An 11,737-nucleotide genomic window follows, 5' to 3' on the forward strand; every position below is an offset into this window, starting at 1 on the left:
CGGATGTACTTCGGGTGTCACCTGTTGTCCGAGGCCACTTGCATGGTCAACGGTTGAGGTGGTGATGGCGGGTCGGTGCTGTAGGGTGCCGGCCTGTTGGCTGCCTTGGCCGGGTTGGTTGGTTAACACTTGATTGGGCTTGCACCCGAGGGTAATGGCACTTGAAGGTGGGTACTGGCCGGCTGACCTGGTGTGATGGTTGGTTGGTGAACACTTGGCGGTACTTGCACTTGGCTGTGCTTGGACTTGAAGGTGGGATCCGGCTGGCCTAGTCCATTGGTGGTTGGTTGGTGGGTTAGCCCTTAGCTGGGCTGGCTGGCTGGCTGGCCATCGGTGGTGTGGTGTGGTGAGGTGTGTGGAGTCGAGCATCGCGCGCCGTTGCCTTCTTCGGAGTGTTGTAGGTACGCAAGTGCTTGCAATGCAAAGAGGTTGGTGATGGAGTGACATTGCCTTCACCATGGAGTTGCGGGTACTTAGGTACTTGCAAGGAGATGGTGGTATGGTGGTGTTGCGTGTGTGGTGTTCGATTAGAAAGATATAATTTCTAAGTCCGGATTAGTGCTGTCAGTGGGGCCGCCGCTAACAGGTCCTGCACGGCCACCGTGGGGCTTGACTTGGCGCTATTCCGGACTTGGGGCGATCACGATGTCCCCGTGCGGGACTTAGAAGATGGAAGAACACAAGTACCCTTATCCCATGACTTGTGAGCGATTGGCATACGTTACCACATGAAGAGAAAAATTGGCTAAGTCCCGGATCCATATTATATGAAGAGAAAAATCGGCTAAGTCCCGGATCCATATTATATGAAGAGAAAAATTGGCTAAGTCCCGGATCCATATTATATGAAGAGAAATATCGGCTAAGTCCAGGATCCATATATAATAACCTAATAATCGGCTAAGTCCCGGATCCATATTATATGAAGAGAAAAATCGGCTAAGTCCAGGATCCATATATAATAACCTAATAATCGGCTAAGTCCAGGATCCATATATAATAACCTAATAACAGGCTAAGTCCAGGATCCATATAATATGAAGAGAAAAATCGGCTAAGTCCCAGATTGGGTCTGTCAGAAATACACTTCCAAGTTACCACACAAGCAAGCAAGATGGCCTAGTGATGGAACCATATAATATGAAGAGAAAAATCGGCTAAGTCCGAGATTGGGTCTGTCGGAAATACACTATCAAGTTACCACACAAGCAAGCAAGATGGCCTAATGATGGATCCATATGATATGAAGAGAAAAATCGGCTAAGTCCAGGATCCATATAATATGAAGAGAAAAATCGGCTAAGTCCCAGATTGGGTCTGTCAGAAATACACTTCCAAGTTACCACACAAGCAAGCAAGATGGCCTAGTGATGGATCCATATAATATGAAGAGAAAAATCGGCTAAGTCCAGGATCCATATAATATGAAGAGAAAAATCGGCTAAGTCCCAGATTGGGTCTGTCAGAAATACACTTCCAAGTTACCACACAAGCAAGCAAGATGGCCTAGTGATGGATCCATATGATATGAAGAGAAAAATCGGCTAAGTCCCAGATTGGGTCTGTCAGAAATACACTTCCAAGTTACCACACAAGCAAGCAAGATGGCCTAGTGATGGATCCATATGATATGAAGAGAAAAATCGGCTAAGTCCAGGATCCATATAATATGAAGAGAAAAATCGGCTAAGTCCCAGATTGGGTCTGTCAGAAATACACTTCCAAGTTACCACACAAGCAAGCAAGATGGCCTAGTGATGGATCCATATGATATGAAGAGAAAAATCGGCTAAGTCCCAGATTGGGTCTGTCAGACATACACTATCAAGTTACCACACAAGCAAGCAAGATGGCCTAGTGATGGATCCATATGATATGAAGAGAAAAATCGGCTAAGTCCCAGATTGGGTCTGTCAGAAATACACTTCCAAGTTACCACATGAGCAAGCAAGATGGCCTAGTGATGGATCCATATAATATGCAGAGAAAAATCGGCTAAGTCCCAGATTGGGTCTGTCAGAAATACACTTCCAAGTTACCACATGAGCAAGCAAGTTACCACATGAAGAGAAAGCCGGCAAAGTCTGGGAATGTTACCACATGAACTGGAAAATGGGCAAAAACCTACCTTCACAGGGAACGTGAATAAGTAAGGCTGTAGACATCGGATCGACAAGCCAAAGACTGATATGGAAAGGAAATGAGTAGTACTAGCTTTCCTGAGAGTTGCAGAGCTTAGACTGCATATGAACGAAAGTTATTAAGCGTCAAAGTCAGAGAAGTTACCCAAAGGAACACAAGTTCCAACTTAGAGCATGTATACCGCCTAGACGGTAAGAGGTACGGCCAGGCTGAGGAATAAGGAAATGTTGGCCAACATGTTCCCTAACTATCCCCCGAAGACCGCAAAGCAATCCAACATCAACCAAGAAAGTTATAGCCCGATCAAGGAAACACCTACTTTGCACCGATATTGCACCAAATACATGTACCAAGCACCTTCGGTTGCATACCTGCAGGGGTTTACCATAGTAGGCCATGGAAGACCGATATACCGAACATAATCACTTTCTATCTCCTCGGGTGTTTGAGATAGCGCTTTGCGGTACAAGAACGAAAGTTAGACTTTATCTTGGTGCATCTTTTTGCCCAAGATCACAAGACCCTATCTACCAAGGCAAGAAAGTTGTGTGGGGACAAAATGTCCAAAAGTGCCCAAAGTGGCACACTTGAACCATATATTCGAGAAAAACACAAGTGTGGGCCCGAGCTAGCAAGTTGAAATGTTCTGACCGTCAGTAGCCCTAGTTGAGGTGCACTTATCATTATATGAGGCCAACGTGCCAGCTAGTCTCTAAAGGGGCGATATGGGTGTTCCAAGGTTTGTACCCAATTGAGGAAAAAACAGGGTAAGGTACGGTGTACCGCGAATAACTCGGGCTATAGATGTCCGATCGATGAGTTTGGCATATGTATGGAAAGGTCTCGACGAGACCTAACTACCCTGAAAGTATGAAGGCAAAGACTTGAATGACCGGGAAGTTATTAAGTGCACAAGTGGTAAAGTTGCACCAAAGTCCATGTTACCCGAAGTGGTACATGAACACCCAATATTCGACCAAAACACAAGTTTAGAGACGAGCTAGCGAGCTACATTGTTCAGACCGTCAGTAGCCCGCATCAAGACACGCATTTAATTATACGGGGCCTAGCCGCTAGCTCGACTCGAAGTCGGTCATATGGTTGGTTGATGGTTTGGACCGACCACGTGGTGTACCAAGGTGATGTACCTTTCATGAATTAAAACTCTGGCTGTATGGCACTGAGCGACAAGCTAAGGTGTGATTTGGAATAGTCTTGAGTGGGACTATTTAGGAAAAATGCGAACAAAAAATCACAAAGTCCTTGGGCGAAGCTATTAGCGAAACATAGAGCAAATTGGTACCAAAAACTATGGAAATGGGACTTGAGTCAAAAATAACCGCAAGTTGGAGAAGAGATAGCAAGCTTGCGTAGAAACTTTATAACTAGTGCGTGGTATGACCAACAAAAATGTGTATGGGGCCAAGGCGCTGGCTGGCCTCCAAAGTGGTGATATGGGCGATTCAAAGTTTGTACCCAAGTATGAACAAGTATGGAAAAAACAGGGTAAGGTACCAAGTACCATGAATAACTTCGGCTGTAGATGGCCTAGCGAGGCAAACCGCATATCGTTGGAAAGGTATTGGGGAGACCTATCTACCCTGAAAGTTTCATGAGGCTGAGTTGAAAGACCACGGAGATATTAGGTGATGATGGTCCAATTCGGGGACCAAGTCGCAGGAAATGGCACTTGACCAAAATCACGCTTGGAAGGTGAATACCGGCTTACCGGTAAGAGATAGCGACTTGGCGTAGAATATTCATAAGTTGGGCGTGTAAAGACGCAACTTTCATTATATGGGGGCAACCCGGTCAGGGTGCTCCAAGTCGGTCGTTTGGTCGGTTTATGGTTTGGGCCGACCATGTGGTGTACCAAGAAGAGGTACCTTTCATGAATTATAACTCGGTCAGTTTGCCACCGAGCGACAAGCTGCGATGTGATTTGAAATGGTCTTGAGTGGGACTATCAAGCAAAAATACAAATAGAAAATCAGCTTGTCCATGGCCGAAGCTATTAGTGAAACATATAGCAAAATGGGTCCAAAAACGAATGAAATGGGACTTGGACCAAGAATAACGGCAAGTTGGAGAAGAGATAGCAAGTTGACGTAGAACATTTATATTTTGGGCATAGTATGACCAACAAAAAAGTATTTGGGGCCAAGGTGCTGGCTGGCCTCCAAAGTGGAGATATGGGCGATACAAAGTTTGTACCCAAGTACGAACAAGTATGGAAAAAACAGGGTAAGGTACCAAGTACCATTAATAACTTCGGCTGTAGATGGCCGAGCGAGGCAAACGGCTCACCGTTGGAAAGGTCTTGGGGAGACCTATCTACCCTGAAAGTTTCATGAGGCTGAGTTGAAATACCACGGAGATAGTAGGTGATGATGGTCCAATTCGGGGACCAAGTCGCAGGAAATGGCACTTGACCAAAATCACCCTTGGAAGGTGAATACCGGCTTACCGGTAAGAGATAGCGACTTGGCGTAGAATATTCATAAGTTGGGCGTGTAGAGATGCAACTTTTATTATATGGGGCCAACCCGGTCAGGGTGCTCCAAGTCGGTCGTTTGGTCGGTTTATGGTTTGGGCCGACCACGTGGTGTACCAAGTTGAGGTACCTTTCATGAATTATAACTCGGTCAGTTTGCCACCGAGCGACAAGCTGCGGTGTGTTTTGGAATGGTCTTGAGTGGGACTATCAAGGAAAAATACAAATAGAAAATCAGCTTGTCCATGGCCGAAGCTATTAGTGATACATATAGCAAAATGGGTCCAAAAACGAATGAAATGGGACTTGGACCAAGAATAACGGCAAGTTGGAGAAGAGATAGCAAGTTGGCGTAGAACAATTTTATTTGGTGCATGGTATGAACAACAAAAAAGTATATGGGGCCAAGGTGCTGGCTGGCCTCCAAAGTGGAGATATGGGCGATACAAAGTTTGTACCCAAGTATGGCAAAAACTGGTAGAGGTACCTTTCATGAATTACTGCTCAGGCTGTATGGCACTTAGCGGGACGCTTGGCTCTGGTATGGAATAGTCTTGAGTGGGACTATCAAGGAAAAATACGAACAAAAAATCACCATGTCCACGGACGAAGGTATTAGCGAAACTTAGAGCGAAATTGCGACCAAGTCGCTGGAAATGGCCCTTGGACCAAGTATACCGTCAAGGCGGTACGAGATAGCGAGTTGACGTGGAACATTTATAAGTTTGCCTACACGAGACGAAAGTTTAGTTATATGGGGCCAACCCGCTCAGGGTTGTCCAAGTCGGTCATATGGCTGATCGAAATTTTCGACCAAGTACTGAGAAAACAGGGTAAGGTACAGTGTACCTCGAATAACTTCGGCTGTAGATGTCCGAGCGAGGCGAACGGCATAGCGTTGGAAAGGTCTTGAGGTGCTCTAGGCACCCTAAAAGTATGAGAAGGCTACCTGGAAAACTCGTGGAGATATTAGAGAAACATAGGGCCCAAAAGATACCAAGTCGCAGGAAATGGACCCTCCATGAACACCCTAAAATCCCAATTACGGCTAAGTTGCAGGCCAGCTAGCGAAGTGAAATGTTCTAGGCATAACTAGAACACGTTAAGGCGCAACTTTTTGAATCAGAACTTTTTTCGATATCTGGCCCCCAAAGGGGGGATATGGTCGATCCAAGGATTTTTCCAAGTTTCGGTACTTTTTACGGTATCGCTCATAGCTCCGGCTGTAAGCAAGCAAATGACAATCTAAGACATGATTTGGAAAGGTATTGAGTAGTACTAACTTACGTTAGAACACAGCGAAGCGCTATCGGTTCATGGCAAGGCCGATATAAGCAGTCAAAGATGAAAAATGTTGACAAAATGAACAAAAATTACCTTGGTACGCGAATAGCGGCCAGGGATGAAGAGGTACGAAGGTGGTGTAGAAGAATTATAATTAGGGCTTGGTACGCTCTAAAAGTTTGCCGAAGACCGCAAAGCGCTCAGACCCATAGAAAGTGGCCATTTGGGCCGAACAGTGCGTGCAAAGAGGTGAAAATGCAAAAATTGCACTTTGGGGGGCGATTTGCGGGGGGAAGGAGGGGTCGGAGGGCAAAATGTCCCTTGACCAAAAAGTCTTATCTCGTCGAGATCTACAACATTGCCGAAGACCGCAAAGCGCTAGCTCGCAATCGAAAAATCGAGAATTTGAAAATTTTCTAAGTCTTGGGCTCCCTAAGGAAAAGTTTCAAAAATCACGTTTGTCCCCAATTTTGAAGGGGAAGGAGTCGGTTCCGGGGCATGGTGTCTTCGGCAAAAAGTCTTATCTTTTTGCGTACTTTCGACTAGTTCAATAAAAATTTTTGACCCAAAATTTGTTCGGCGGACCCCTAGGTCGAAAAACCCGAAAAAAGTCGAAAAAAGTCGAAAATGTCGAAAAATGAGAAAACCTCATATTCGGACTCTACACGAGCCCCAGATATTGAAAAGTGAAATCCGCGGTCGATTTGGAACAAAAAATTGACCTAGGCAAAGTTGTATGGAGGTAGGGACCCCTGAGAAAAAAGTTTGGTCCCGAGGCTCCTTGGACCACCAAGTCCCTAGGTCGGACCAAAATCGGAAAAAATCCGACCAAAGTCGAAAGTGTCGAAAATTTTAAAAAACCCCTTTTGGGGCCCTATGGCCTCCCTAGATAATGAAAAGTGAGGTCCGCGGCCGATCCGGAAGAAAAACTTGACCTAGGCAAACTTGTATGACGGTGGGGACCCAAAAAAATTTCGATGAGTGTAGTTTAGACAGGCCGGAAAATGTATCGGTGGTCCGTATCAAGGGACGTCTTTTAGTTCCATGGGGTGGTGGTCGTCGAACAAAGTCGCCTAGGTCGACCACCAGAAAGACCAGTCGTGTTGTAATGGATGTTTTGACCACTTTACTAGGGAAACCTAGTAGGTCGAAGCAAATTTGGGGTTCGAGATGAGTTGGTGAAAGTTGGTCCAACCTAGGTGTGCTTGGTGGAGGTTGACCATGAAAGTAGAGCATGATAGGAATGACCATAACTTTGGTTCTAGATGTCGGATCGGTACACTTGAGGCAGTTTTGGAAAGGTGAAGGCCTGCTCTAGCTATGTTTCCTACCAAGCTGAGCGCCTACTAGTGACCCGGAGGAGGTATTAAGGGTCAAAGGCAAAAAGGGGTACCCTAAAGTGCATGTGACCAAGAAAATGGGAAAAACGGTATCGCCTATAGCTCAGGCTGTATGGCTCGGATCGGAAAGCTTGGATATGCGTTGGAAAGGTCTTGACGAGCGCTAGCTATGTGTCCTACCAAGCGAAGCGCTAGGTGTTGAGCAAGTCGGTCATATTAGAGGGCAAAGGTGAAAAATGGTGGTTTAGAGGCGAAAATTCACCTTATGATCGAAAATAGCGGGCGAACGATAAGAGCTACGAACACGGCGTAGAACAATCATAAGTACGTTACCACAAGACCTAACTTTGGCCAATATAGAGCGAGAAGATCGGAGGTACCCATCAGGGTGATATGGCTGGTTCAAAGTTGGACCAAAACGAGACTTGAGAAATGGGTTGAAACACGGTATCGCGAATAACTCAGGCTGTATGGAACGGATCGACAAGCTAAGATCAGTGTTGGAAAGGTCGAACCGAGCGCTAACTATAATCCCAAACAACCGAAGCGCTAAGTGTTGAGCAAAACTGAGTTATTAAGCGACAAAGTGGAAAAATAATACCAAAATTTCCAAAAATCACACAAGACCAAGAATACCGAGCAGGCGGTAAGAGATAGCGGGTTGACGTAGAATACTTATAAGTTTGCCTCTACGAGACCTAAAAGTCGTCCATAGACAGCGAGAAGATCGGACCACTCTGGAAGGCTGATACGAGTGGTCAAAAATTGGCAAAAATGAAACATGGCTAAAATGGATTTGACTTGTGCACCGTATAGCTCCGGCTGTATGGCATGGATTGTTAAGCTAGGATATGTTTTGGAAAGGTAACACCCAGCGCTAGATACGACTAGAAGAAAGCAAAGCGCTAACTAGCATGATTTGGAAGTTATTAAGTGTCAAAGTCGAAAAATGTTACCAAAATTGAAACTCGAGTACATTGGGCCAAAAAGTACAAGTTGTGAAATTTGGACTTACGAGTAAAATACCGAGCAGGCGGTAAGAGATAGAGACTTGGTGTAGAACAATTATATGTTGGGCATGTTATAACCTATATTTGGCCCGAACATAGTGACGAGATCGGTGGTACCTAAAAGGGTGGTACAGGTGTTAGATGGTTTTCCCAGAGCATAAGCTCCACATGATATGGAAAACGGGAAACATCATAACTTCGGCTGTATGGCATGGAATGGAACGAACAAGGTATCGATGGAAAGAGAAAAGGTAGCGCTAACTATAATTCCTTCCAAGCAAAGCGCTAGCATGTGACCGTTTGGGTGTTATTGTGAGTCAAAGTCTGAAATTGTTACCACGAGAGGCGAAAATCCAACTAAGTCCATGAATACCGGGCTGGCGGTAAGAGATACGGCTTGGCCGTAGAACATTTATAAGTTGGCCAAGACAAGGCCTAAGTTTCGTCCATAGACGACAAGAAGATCGAAGATACCTGAAGGTGAGATATGGGCGTCCCAAAGTGGGCCTTTGAAAAAGTGACAAACTTCCCTTATAACAGCATACACCAAATATCTCTGGCTCTATGGCACCGAATAAGAAGTTGAGCTCAGCGACAGAAAGGTGATAGTCAGCGCTAAATATCATACGAACAGAGTGAAGCGCTAAAGGGAAAGGATCTTGGTGATATAAGGTGACAAAGTCGAGAAAAGTTGCCTCAAAATCATGAAAAATGTGAAAAAATGGCTAAGTCCCGGGTGCCTTAAGGGCAGGTTAATCGAATGTACCGAGCTGGCGGTACGAGATAGAGACTTGGTGTAGAACAATTATATGTTTGGCATGGCAAGACCTACATTCGGCCAATACAAAGTGAGAAGATCAAAGATACCCGCAAGGGTGATATTGGTGTCCAAAGGAAAAAAGCACTAAGTCTTGGGAAACTTATATGAAGAAAAAGGACCCTGATGGGTCATATGGGATGGATCGAAAAATCGGCTAAGTCCCAAAATGGGGATGTCAGAACTACACTCATGTGTTACCACATCAAGCAAGGCAAACTTATATGAAGGAAAGGACCCTGATGGGTCATATGGTATTGATCGAAAAATCGGCTAAGTCCCAAAATGGGGATGTCAGAACTACACTCAAATGTTACCACACCAAGCAAGGCAAACTTATATGAAGCAAAGGACCCTGATGGGTCATATGGTATTTTACGAAAAATCGGCTAAGTCCCAAAATGGGGATGTCAGAACTACACTCAAATGTTACCACACCAAGCAAGGCAAACTTATATGAAGCAAAGGACCCTGATGGGTCATATGGTATTTTACGAAAAATCGGCTAAGTCCCAAAATGGGGATGTCAGAACTACACTCAAATGTTACCACACCAAGCAAGGCAAACTTATATGAAGCAAAGGACCCTGATGGGTCATATGGTATGGATCGAAAAATCGGCTAAGTCCCAAAATGGGGATGTCAGAACTACACTCAAATGTTACCACACCAAGCAAGGCAAACTTATATGAAGCAAAGGACCCTGATGGGTCATATGGTATTTTACGAAAAATCGGCTAAGTCCCAAAATGGGGATGTCAGAACTACACTCAAATGTTACCACACCAAGCAAGGCAAACTTATATGAAGGATAGGACCCTGATGGGTCATATGGTATTTTACGAAAAATCGGCTAAGTCCCAAAATGGGGATGTCAGAACTACACTCAAATGTTACCACACCAAGCAAGGCAAACTTATATGAAGGAAAAGACCCTGATGGGTCATATGGTATGGATCGAAAAATCGGCTAAGTCCCAAAATGGGGATGTCAGAACTACACTCAAATGTTACCACACCAAGCAAGGCAAACTTATATGAAGGCAAGGACCCTGATGGGTCATATGGTATTTTACGAAAAATCGGCTAAGTCCCAAAATGGGGATGTCAGAACTACACTCAAATGTTACCACACCAAGCAAGGCAAACTTATATGAAGCAAAGGACCCTGATGGGTCATATGGTATGGATCGAAAAATCGGCTAAGTCCCAAAATGGGGATGTCAGAACTACACTCAAATGTTACCACACCAAGCAAGGCAAACTTATATGAAGCAAAGGACCCTGATGGGTCATATGGTATGGATCGAAAAATCGGCTAAGTCCCAAAATGGGGATGTCAGAACTACACTCAAATGTTACCACACCAAGCAAGGCAAACTTATATGAAGCAAAGGACCCTGATGGGTCATATGGTATTTTACGAAAAATCGGCTAAGTCCCAAAATGGGGATGTCAGAACTACACTCAAATGTTACCACACCAAGCAAGGCAAACTTATATGAAGCAAAGGACCCTGATGGGTCATATGGTATTTTACGAAAAATCGGCTAAGTCCCAAAATGGGGATGTCAGAACTACACTCAAATGTTACCACACCAAGCAAGGCAAACTACCTAGGTGAACCCTAGCAAGAAACACGGACCAAGTCAGATGGCCTAAGTCAAGAGTGCAAGTGACCTAGGCAAAGTTGTATGACGGTGAGGACCCTGAAAAATCTGGTTAGTGTAGTTTAGACAGGGGAGGTTTCTGGGTCGGCTGAACCTCCTTATTTTGGGTTTTGACCTCCTCAAGAAGCTACACCTAGGCAAACTGCCTAGGGTGAAAGTGCGAAGACCAATCGAATAGTAAGACAAGTTTTGACCGATCGCCCTAGGCAAGCTTGTATGAAGAAAGGGACCCTATGGGTCATATGGAAATACATGAAAAATCGGCTAAGTCCCAAAATTGGGATGTCTGAACTACACTAAAAAGTTACCACATCAAGCAAGGCAAAGTACCTAGGTGAACCCTAGCAAGAAACACGGACCAAGTCAGATGACCTAAGTCAAGAGAACAAGTGACCTAGGCAAAGTTGTATGACGGTGAGGACCCTGAAAAATCTGGTTAGTGTAGTTTAGACAGGGGAGGTTTTTGGGTCGGCTGAACCTCCTTATTTTGGGTTTTGACCTCCTCAAGAAGCTACACCTAGGCAAACTGCCTAGGGTGAAAGTGCGAAGACCAATCGAATAGTAAGACAAGTTTTGACCGATCGCCCTAGGCAAGCTTGTATGAAGAAAGGGACCCTATGGGTCATATGGAAATACATGAAAAATCGGCTAAGTCCCAAAATTGGGATGTCTGAACTACACTAAAAAGTTACCACATCAAGCAAGGCAAAGTACCTAGGTGAACCCTAGGAAGAAACACGGACCAAGTCAGATGGCCTAAGTCAAGAGTACAAGTGACCTAGGCAAAGTTGTATGGCGCTGAGGACCCTGAAAAATCGGGTTAGTGTAGTTCAGACAGGGGAGGTTTCTGGGTCGGCTGAACCTCCTTATTTCGGGTTTTGGCCTCCTCAAGAAGACAGACCTAGGCAAACTGCCTAGGGTGAAAGTGCGAAGACCAATCGAATAGTAAGACAAGTTTTGACCGATCGCCCTAGGCAAGCT

The sequence above is a fragment of the Anopheles ziemanni genome, assembly GCF_943734765.1.
Source record: "Anopheles ziemanni chromosome X unlocalized genomic scaffold, idAnoZiCoDA_A2_x.2 X_unloc_7, whole genome shotgun sequence".
Classification (NCBI taxonomy): Eukaryota; Metazoa; Arthropoda; class Insecta; order Diptera; family Culicidae; genus Anopheles; species Anopheles ziemanni.